The 9,319-nt window shown below is 46.8% G+C and overlaps 1 protein-coding gene across 1 annotated transcript in view; it reads left to right on the plus strand.

The window, feature by feature from the left end:
- Positions 1-9,319, plus strand: part of SLC13A5 (solute carrier family 13 member 5) — a 321,734-nt gene that overhangs the window by 96,048 nt on the left and 216,367 nt on the right. The gene's annotated exons all lie outside the window — the stretch shown is intronic.

A 9,319-nucleotide genomic window follows, 5' to 3' on the forward strand; every position in this document is an offset into this window, starting at 1 on the left:
TTTATAAACTTCCAGGTTTCGGAGTTTTACAATTTTGTTTGTCGTGGGTGTTTAGTGTTTTTTAGTCAGTCGTCATACGAGGCAATGGGAGGATTGTCATGTAGAGTGTAACATATGAAATCTGACAAGACCTCACGCCAAGTGGGATTAGTTCATTCAGTCCCTTATTCTTCTGCATTCTGGTACCTCTAATGTAGTGATGTACTTATACTAGGAAAGGAAAAACTACAGATCCCCGAATGCAAAGGGGAATCCAGAACTTTGAGAACTTCTCACACTTGCCACGGTACAGAGTGAGGAAACGTGCAGGGAGTCAGCCCTCTTGAAATGAATGAGGGTATGCTTCGCCTGTAGTGGCGGGTGAGAGGCGCACTGGAAGTGTGAAACACCAGCACTTTGAGAGGAATCCGTAAAGATTGAGTTACAGCAGCCAGACATGGGGTCAACCCTCCAACCTGCCCAGGACGAGCCCACTCATGCAGAGCCAGCATGCTCTCCAACTTCCCAGCTGCCTTTTAGAATACCTTTGCTTGAATGTGACTGCTCTTTGGCCTCATTTACTGTTATTGAATCACCAACTTGCTAGGATGTTTTTTTAATTGATTTACCACAGGGCTTTAAGTGGGCCAGGTCTCACCAGTGCTGAGCACCCACCGGCAGTTTTTAGGTCTCGCCTGAGACAGCGCTTTAGCGCTGCTCTGGCGAGACTTATAGTAAGCGAGTTTTGGAAGTGCAAACGAGTGCTTTCAGGCCTCCAAATGGAGTGCATGTGTGCCGGGCGCGCGCACCATTTGGAGGCCTGAAAGCACTCGTTTTCTTTCACTTTCGCCTGTCACACAGCCGCGCTTTGAAGTGTGATCGCAATTGCGATCACTTACATTTCGCGGGCGCTTTGATGTTTTCAGTGAGTCGCGCGGCCACTGAGGACATCAAAGCGCCCGTGAACACCATTTGCCACCCCCTTCCTGCTTGTTTTAAAGTTTACAAACTCTCAATTTTTATAATCTCTTCCTGCGCTCAGCCTCTTGACGCTATAACCTGTCGGATCCCTTGCACTGTGTGATGGTGACTAAAATAAATAAATGAATAAACTGTACATTCTTCGTGACTTTCTTCAATAGTTCTAGATACTCCGTTACGGGACTATAATGTATAAAGTAATGCTACTTCAGTCTATAATATCCATAAGATGTACCCTTACAAAACACACTCAGCTAGAGTGTAGACTAGAGCATACTAGCATGTGTACACATCTGCATGACCTTAGGAGATGCATACATGTGTCAACAGGGCCACACGCACGGGGTGAGTATAGAACATAGGTATGGATATGTACACAACGCACAGCATCCATGACTGAGAGATACGTTATACTGGTGGACGGAGTTCATGAGTGCATGACTGTTTATACAGATGGTAGGAAGTGTATACGGAACACATGGGCACGCAGACTTTACGTATGTAAAGTACTTATGTAAGTATGCACACAACACATACACGGCCCATGAGCGTAGACTATACCTTTGTGTGTAAACAAGACACACGCATTCCGTTGGTGTATGATATGTATCTGTGTACACAGCACATGCACGCAGTACATACATTTATATGTACAAAGCACCCATATGATGAGTGTGGAACATACCTGTATACGTGTGTACACACAGCCCACGAGCGTAAACTATGCATATTTGTACACATACAGAAGTTTTGGAAGTGCAAACGAGTGCTTTCAGGCCTCCAAATACAGTGCATGTGTGCCGGGCGCGCGCACCATTTGGAGGCCTGAAAGCACTCGTTTTCTTTCACTTTCGCCTGTCACACAGCCGCGCTTTGAAGTGTGATCGCGATTGCGATCACTTACATTTCGCGGGCGCTTTGATGTTTTCAGTGAGCCGCGCGGCCACTGAGGACATCAAAGCGCCCGTGAACACCATTTGCCACCCCCTTCCTGCTTGTTTTAAAGTTTACAAACTCTCAATTTTTATAATCTCTTCCTGCGCTCAGCCTCTTGACGCTATAACCTGTCGGATCCCTTGCACTGTGTGATGGTGACTAAAATAAATAAATGAACTAACTGTACATTCTTCGTGACTTTCTTCAATAGTTCTAGATACTCCGTTACTGCACTATAATGTATAAAGTAATGCTACTTCAGTCTATAATATCCATAAGATGTACCCTTACAAAACACCCTCAGCTAGAGTGTAGACTAGAGCATACTAGCATGTGTACACATCTGCATGACCTTAGGAGATGCATACATGTGTCAACAGGGCCACACGCACGGGGCGAGTATAGAACATAGGTATGGATATGTACACAATGCACAGCATCCATGACTGAGAGATACGTTATACTGGTGGTCGGAGTTCATGAGTGCATGACTGTTTATACACATGGTAGGAAGTGTATACGGAACACATGGGCACGCAGACTTTACGTATGTAAAGTACTTATGTAAGTATGCACACAACACATACACGGCCCATGAGCGTAGACAATACCTTTGTGTGTAAACAAGACACACGCATTCCGTTGGTGTATGATATGTATCTGTGTACACAGCACATGCACGCAGTACATACATTTATATGTACAAAGCAACCATATGATGAGTGTGGAACATACCTGTATACGTGTGTACACACAGCCCACGAGCGTAAACTATGCATATTTGTACACATACAGAAATACCGATAAAATGGATGTACATGTACATAAACGAATGCATTTCTTAAAAAGTGGTTAAATTAAATCACGAACAGCACTTGCTGTCCAAAATAACAAGGCACGCTCTGTTTTACATAGAACACACCGGCAACTGAATAGAAACGTTTCACTGTTCTCATTTCACGTTTTTTGTTGATAGCACCCACTTACAAAGTTTGGCTCCAAAGATAAAACTTTCCAAAACTCCTCCAACACGTATGCATTAGCTCAGAGCGGGTTTCCAAGGAAACAGAGTGCCCAGGTTGCATTATGAAAATGTTTATTTGTTTGTCCAGACTTGCTTCCTAATGCGTGCCTCTCTCGCCGTTTTCAGTGATGTACGGCCGTAATTGCCTCTTTTCGTCTCGTTTTTGTTTTATCGCGGGTGAGATTACATCGGATTATTAGCAGTGATTGCTGTAAACAGCTTTCCTCTCCCACTCATTGTGCGAGTGCCGCCCGAGCAGCTCCCCGGGCCGCGCGCAGCCTTTTCACAGATTCAAAGAAGTTTGTAGCCCCGGGCCGCGCATTCACGGATGGAGCAGGCTGGGAGCTGAGCCTGCGAGCCCGGCCCCTGCTCCCGCCCCCTGGAAGCCGGTGCCAGACCCTCCCCATTCCTGAGGGTCAGGTGGACGCGCAAGTGGAGGCGTTCACGGGACTGGAGGGCGCACGCGCGGCTCACAGGGCCGAACTGCGCGAGCTCCGCTGCGGCTGCCTGGACTCTCGCAGTGTCACGTGTTATGCCTCATTCTAGTATGTTAAACTAGGAGCAGGAGGTAGTTACTGCTTTTGGGCAGATATGATTGGTTGTATGTATGTAGAATGTATGTTTGTGAACTAGTTAACTCTGGGGAGAGGTTGTAGTCCGTCGGCTAGACTGCCGATTTAGGAGCTGGGAAACCACGGCTTGAGCCTCGGAGTCGCGATGTGATTCATTCTGGGCAAATCACTTTAATCTCCCTATGCCTGAATGTGTAATGTAACCGGTGCTCGTGGAAAGCGCTTCAATACCTTCGGTCCGAGTTCATGCTATATAAATCTGCATTAAAATAAAACAAGCATTTGCAATGCAATAGGTCTCGCATTACGCGAGTATCCGCTATTGACATTGCAAATAACAATGCCTTTTATTTTTGTTTTCGTTTTCTAAAACAAATAAAAGGCATTGTCATTTACAATGCCAATAGCTTAAACTCGCGTAAATGCGAGACCTATTGCATTGCAAATGCTTGTTTAAAAGGGGCCTCGAAACAGGTCTCTATCGGGCTCTGTTTTGTGCCCTGGCACAGGCGGTCCGTTTTTTTCGGGACGGCAGTGCCAGCAGACACGTCGATGTGCGCTGCTCACTTCTCACTAGTGGAGAAGTTATGGCATGATGTCATGCCAGGTGAGCGTTCTAATGGAAGGGAAATCCTTTTGAGAGAGTCATTTTCTCATTGGATTTCCCTTCTCTTACTGAAACTCAGGAGCAGCAACATTGTCGTGATGTCCCCAGGGCTTTAAGTGGAAGCTTTTGCAATATTATATACAAGCCATAGTTGCTGCTTATTTATGTTCTGCAACTAACAACCATTGACAAAGCCAATAGTCCTGCCTTGTTGTAGGTATGACGTTACTTGTTGTATCATATATCTGGATGCAATGACAGAAACAGCAAGATTCAAGTCGGCTAAGCACAGATTTTTAGCTTATGTGTTTTAAGCCACGCCCCTAATTACACTAGTCACGCCCCTTGAGAGACCCCCCCCCCCAGTTTTTTCATCCCACTTAAAGCCCTGATTTACCACCTCTTCCTTGAAAAATATGCTTTCAATTACCAAAGTGCCGACAATATCCTGTTTCATGAGCGAGTAAGTCATCCAGTCCACTTTTTTCCCTGCATACTGGAATTTGTAGTCTTGTTTAACCCATTATAAAACCAGGACTGCAAGTCCCATAATTCAAAGGAAATGACAGAGTGAATTCTCATGCATGGAACTGGGAAATGTGAGAGCTGTGTGCTACCGAGGGTGGCCACCGCTTTCCATGGCACCCTGGGCGCTGTTTCCAGTCCTTACCTTATGTGTGACCGCATACTCATTCTGAGTGATGGAGTACTCTTTCCAATGTACTGCATAAACTAACACATCTGATAGCAGTGATTTGTAGGAAAAAAAGCAGGGCTGGAAGCGGTGCTTGTGATGACATGGAGTCAACTTCTGAGCTGTCTCATATCACATGTGACACATACAGGCAGTCCTGGCTTTTTAGCTTACACCACTCCCCAAGATGGAGGTATTTAAGTCCATGGGGCAGAATGAGGTAGCGCCCCGCAGCTGTGGGCACACTGGGGGTTGAGGGAGTTGCCTTTTTAGGTCTCGCCTGACCCAGAGCATGCGCTGGTCTGGCGAGACTTATTGAGAGGGCTCCAAAAAGTGCTACCAGGCCAGCCTAGAGCTACAGTGCATGTGCACGGGCGCGCGCGCCGCGCTTTACCGCCATTACTTCCACTTTCGCGGCCGCAGGGCCACTTTGATGTTTGATCGTGATCGGATCGCAATCACTTTCACTTTCGTGGCCGCACGGCCGCTTTTCATAGCCAATAGGTCTCACTTTTGGGACCTTATAAGTATTTAGTTATGCAACTGTTGCATGGCTAAGCACTTATAAGGTCCCAAAGGCGAGACCTATTGGCTATGCCAATGCTTGTTGTTCTTCGGCCCTGCGACTGACTCCATCTCCTGTCTCTCTAGTTCTGTGGCCGGGGGCTGCGTTGCATTTGCAAATCACCCACCCACCCTCACCCTCATCAGCGGAAATTTTCTGAGAAGATAACAGGGTTACTGGAGGAATTTTGTTACTTTTCTGGTTTGTCTCGGGTGATTTTCTGGCCACGTGGCTGGCTGGGGAGGACTTACCTGCTGGTGGTGGGCCTTTCAACATTACCCTAGGTTGCTTGGGGTTGATTATTGGTGGGGGCTCTCCTTGGAGGCTCGACAGGCCACAGGTGCCCTGGCTGCGTTTCCCTGATGTGTGCGTCCCAGTATGAAATTTATTCCATCACTCACCTAGTTAAAGCATGAAGCCTGCATAAGAGAATGTTGGCATCATGTGCCTGTCTCCTGTGGGGGATGTAAATAGGCCAACTCGAGAATTTGGATCCTGAATATTGAAATGTTTTTTCACTACATAACCATGGGTGAATGTATCTTCATTTTATGTGTTGTGGAACTTGCCATGCAATTTGAGTGATGTCTTCCATTCATTTCCCATCAATTGTGTATGTCTCTGCCCTTCCAGTTCTTGCTCAGATCTTTTCATTTGAATAAACAGCCAGTCTCGGTTTCACCACCCAGCTGCAGCCTGACTCTCTCGTTACTGGGTGGAATGATGGGAAGGGACACTATGAGGTGGGACCTCTTTGGGTGTTGGCGACTGACACGTTGTGAGCACACAACAGATACCTCATGCATCACAGCACGCTAAGTTCCTGCGCTGCGGTGCTCGAGAGCGAGACAGCAGGACCGCGCCGCATCTACTAAGCTATGGCGCTGCTGCTCTCCTCCCAATCACGGGCACACTCTCCTGCCCTCTGGCACCACCCACGCACCTTTGCACCATAGGTGTCAGCATGAGTCTAGCATGGGTTTAGTGCTCGAAGGGTAGCCGCCCAATACAAATTACTATGCTTAGACTAACTTTTAAATTCTTCCCACTTTGTATGCGCGCTGTACAGTAAAGCACACATGCAAACTGGGCAATGTCTACAGAAATAACCATAATTTCCTACATTGCACCTGCCTCCAGGTGGTGTAGTTTCTGTGCAAAGCCCTGCCTACAGATGTTAGTAGATAGACCTTTGCATGAAAAAACACATCAGCGGTAGCTTGGGAACACCCATACACTCCTCGAGGGATGTCGTCTTGACGCAAGGCACCACAAAGTAGCACATTATGGTATTTGTGTTATGTTTAGGTAACTTTCCAGCTTACCTTTGGTGACTTTGAACTGGCTCCAAGTGTTGATAAATCCAGCCACAAGTTTACAATAAATGAAGCTACCTGTGCAATGCAAATGCACGATGCAATGTGCTGGAGACTGAAAGGACACACCTGGCTGAAAGTGTTGCGTGTGTTACGGGACCTCTTTGCAGTATGCATGAGCTGTAGGATACTTTGGCCTAAAAGACAACATACCTTTTTTTTGGTTAATTGCATTTAGTCATTTTAAAGCCTTGTTGTACTGCACCCCTCCCTCTAGGAGAGTACACATGCTTACATTATTCTGTCTTTCCTCACAAATGGTGAATTATTGTGCATAACTGCTAAGTGGCTTAGTTTCAAGCACGGTATCACTGGCCTGCTGTTAACTTTGAATGAACAAAGATTTGCATTCTGGAACTTGTGGTTGTGCATCTTCGTACTATGAATATGGGGCCATATTTACAACAAAATGACTCAGGTCTGCCTTCAAGCCAGTTTGCTGCGCTGAGCTGCATCATTTTAAAAGCACAGGGATGCATCATATTCACAACAATGACTTATCTCTGTGCTTTCCCCTGCTCTGGCGCACCATTGGCTGCCATGTGCCAACGTAGGTGCCTGCGTTGCGGGAATATTGTTTTTGTGCAGGAAGGGTCACCTTTCTGAACAAAAACAAGAATTGATGGTGTCTTCCTCTTTCTATGTGTGCTGCAGAATGCAACAAGCATAGAAAGAGGTAAAAACGAGGAGAAATAAAAGTATTTTTCCTCGTTGCCCCTCCTTATGCCTCCCCTGGGGAGGCGTAGGATTCTGATGCATTCCCAGGTTACCGAAATGTTGTAAATCTAGGAATGCAGCAGAATCCATGGGTGTTGCGTGGGAACAACCACAGCAACACTCATGGCACGCCCCTTTCACGCAAAGTGATGCGTGAAAAGGGGTATATTTACAAGGCCATGACAAGCCACGCAGGGCAGCTTTGCGTGGCCTTGCAAGTATAGGCCAGTACACTGCGCGGTCGGTGCATTAAAAAAAGTGACGCACCGGCAGCGCAATGGACTTGTAAATAAGCCCCTTGGAGTTTAAAGTCCCCGCTTGCAGACTGCTGCTCTTTAAAAGCCAGTGCTTGTTGAAGGTGTCACACATGACTCGAGGTATCATGGCAGCTGTGCACACTTCTGTAATACATCCCTAGACTATCTTGAGTCTGTCTATGTCCTTCAAGAAATGGGGCCTTCAGAAACGGAGGGCTCCATGAGGAGGGCAGGATCCTGCAGATCAGGCCACCCCAGTGGCGTGAGCCGTGATGGCAGAGCCTCCCTTCTGCTGCAGGCGACACCTCTTCCTGAGCAGCAGCCCATGTCCACCACCACATCGACGAAACGGATCCAGCCACAAGCCCATCATCTCTGCTGCTATGGATCCGACAGAACTCTAGCTCCTACATTGCTAAGGCTGGAGTTAAAACTGGAAGTCGAGCTAGTCAATGGCACATCGAATGCAGCATCGAAGTGAGATCATGTGTATGTGATGGTTGTCTATGTGCTGACATATAATAGGTGCATAAAACATAAGTGCCAGGGCTCTTGTTAGGAGGCCACTGCAGCTTGCACCAAACATTGCCCCTGCCAGCGCTGCCAATGATAGTAGCAACACAATTACTAACCATCACACTGTGACAATGCAGATTATTTTAGGCCCCCAAAGCTATACGACTACTCTGGGCGGCAGGGGTAGTCATTTTTAATGTATATCGAGTAAACAATTAACTGTTGTTCTGGTCATCTCTACATTACCCAGACATAGCCACCTTGTGGCAGACTGTCACCATCGCCGGTGTTGGCAATTAAGGGCCTGTGCCCAGCACTGGAAAACACTGGCTCAAATTAAGCACGGCATTTAATCCTCTCTGAGCATCCCAGCATTACTGTTTCTCTATTCTGATAGTCCTGCTGTGCTGCTTAGCCCATTTTCATGCAACCCTTATGATTCTGGCTCTACACCCAACTCCTGTTTGGTGCCCTTTAACCCCTCACCTTCCCCCTGTAGTGCACAGCTCCTTCATGCGTTTGTACATTAAATGCATGACTTTGCCACTGACCGCAAGAGACTCCACCCCCAGATCCCTCTTCCTTCATTGTCCTTTTCAACGAGGCCTAATTGAATTCACTCTTTGTGGGGTATCAGGAATCAGATCAGCGCCACATCCTTTCCACTTGCATTGATGCCATCGTGCAAGTCACGAGCAGCAATCACAGAGCGCCTAGAAGCAAGATGTGCAGTGTGTGCTATTAAAACCAAACACATATAAAACAGACATGTTTGGACAACTATCTGAGCTAGTGCTGGAAATGGAAAGCTTTTACTCGGGATTGGATTAGTTGAGGCCCAAAGGATGGTAGGAGAATGGGGGCGGAGTCATAAGGGGCAGAGTTATGAGGACCGAGTGTGTGCATTCTGTCAGCCATAGGCTTTATACCGGAAGGGGCCTCTTCTAATGCAAAAACTATCCTTTAACACTTTTCACACTATGGTATGTGTGTTGCACAGAGCAGCAGACATGCAAAGTTGTAGATGTTTTGCGAAAAAAATACTTTTCTCAAATATTACACCTGCCTTAGGAGCATAAAGGCAAAGTCATATGC

The sequence above is a fragment of the Triturus cristatus genome, chromosome 3_2 (assembly GCF_964204655.1).
Source record: "Triturus cristatus chromosome 3_2, aTriCri1.1, whole genome shotgun sequence".
In the NCBI taxonomy this organism is placed as follows: domain Eukaryota; kingdom Metazoa; phylum Chordata; class Amphibia; order Caudata; family Salamandridae; genus Triturus; species Triturus cristatus.